The sequence below is a fragment of the Mus musculus genome, chromosome 15 (genome assembly GCF_000001635.26).
Source record: "Mus musculus strain C57BL/6J chromosome 15, GRCm38.p6 C57BL/6J".
In the NCBI taxonomy this organism is placed as follows: domain Eukaryota; kingdom Metazoa; phylum Chordata; class Mammalia; order Rodentia; family Muridae; genus Mus; species Mus musculus.
The window spans coordinates 86604560-86606250 of NC_000081.6; the positions used below are offsets into that span (position 1 = coordinate 86604560).

At 52.3% G+C, this 1691-nt stretch overlaps 1 long non-coding RNA gene across 1 annotated transcript; it reads left to right on the forward strand.

Annotated features, from left to right (window-relative positions):
• Positions 1 to 369: 369 nt before the first annotated feature.
• On the forward strand, positions 370 to 1073 carry Gm34965. Its single transcript, XR_384311.1, has 2 exons — positions 370 to 477; positions 841 to 1073. It is a non-coding gene; the product is annotated as a predicted gene, 34965 (long non-coding RNA).
• Positions 1074 to 1691: the final 618 nt, after the last annotated feature.

A 1691-nucleotide genomic window follows, 5' to 3' on the forward strand; every position in this document is an offset into this window, starting at 1 on the left:
CCTCTCCTTCTGTACTGGCTAGTTTTGTGTCAACTTGACACAGGCTGGGGTTATCACAGAGAAAGGAGCTTCAGTTGGGGAAGTGCCTCCATGAGATCCAGCTGTGGGGCATTTTCTCAATTAGTGATCAAGGGGGGAGGGCCCCTTGTGGGTGATGCCATCTCTGGGCTGGTAGTCTTGGTTCTATAAGAGAGCAGGCTGAGCAAGTCAGAGGAAGCAAGCCAGTAAGGAACATCCCTCCACGGCCTCTGCATCAGCTCCTGCTTCATGCCCTGCTTGAGTTCTGGTCCTGACTTCCTTTGGTGATGAACAGCAGTTTGGAAGTGTAAGCTGAATAAACCCTTTCCTCCCCAATTTGCTTCTTGGTCATGATGTTTAGTGCAGGAATAGAAACCCTGACTAAGACACCCTCCCATTTGCTTCCTGCTATGTCTGCTGAGCACCGTGGATGACAGCTGAGACTTCCCATCAGAACTGGTAGGTGGCCCCTTATTACCTCCTTCCAGGGACTGGGGTTGGGTAGAGGACAAGAGAGTAATAACTATTGGGGACATTAGGCTCACTGAAGCACCACACCTATGTGTGCTCCCCTATGGCCCTCTTTACAGCCTCTCCCAGCCCTCCTGTGATGACTGGGAAGTCCTGCTGTGCCCCCACCCAGTTAAGTCTGCCCCATTGATACCAGCAAAATGATAGAAGCCCTGGGGAAGCATCCCAGGGCCCAGGAGCTGCCGCTGGCCATCATTGTGGAAAATAAATCTCTTTCCCTGGTAGCAGACAGTGCCTGCCGTATTTCATAATTGGCGAGATGAAGAGCCCCGGTTTTTTTTTTTCCCCTAGATGTTTGGGAATAACTCAGTTTAAAAGACCACGTCCTAACAACCGGAATGGGCCGATTATTCCGGCATAATCCGCTGAGAATCGTCGCTGCGTGCAGTAGGCAAATGCGCCTGAATGATTGCCGAAAGTTTGCTGAGAGACGCAGGCTCCCACCACCAGGAGACACGTTAATGCCCATTTGTTAAAAAATGTTTTTGAGGTTTATTTCCAATAGAAGGATTTGTTTCATTTAAGTGTGTCCTCTGAAATGCTTACGGTGACAAGGCCATCCATCTGCCCACTCCCTCCAACTCTGCAGTCTGGAAGTTGCCTGAGGTCTGTGGAATCCCAGCCTTGTTGGCGCTAGAGAAGGATGGACCCCAGGCCAGTGGGAAGAGCAGGACACATTACTCATGGCATCTAGGGGCCAACTCATCATCCAGCTGTTCCTCCACTGGGACCACTGTGTTCCCACTGTCCCTGCTGTGGAGCACTGGAGTGTCTGTGGGATCCAGTGGGAGTGCTCATGGAAGGGGAGAAGAGCAGATACCTCAGGAGCATCCAGGACCCAGCATCTCCCATGGGGGCTTTAGGAGAGGAACAAAGCTCAAGATATCCTCTTGGTGGCAGAGGACCCGAGGTCAGGGTGTTACCCATGGTGGCAGAGAGGTTGTGTGGCTGCCAGGCTATGATCCTTGGGCTCTTGGCGCAGAGGATCATATCTCCTTCTCCACTATAGAAACCTCCTTGTTGGATTCTGAGCTATGGGTATTGGGTGTTGGCCAGAGCAGAGGCTGTCTCCCAGGGACACTCCCATCTGGGCAGTGGCTGCTCCTTAACCAAAGTCCCAGCTTGTGGCAGGCAGGGTTGGG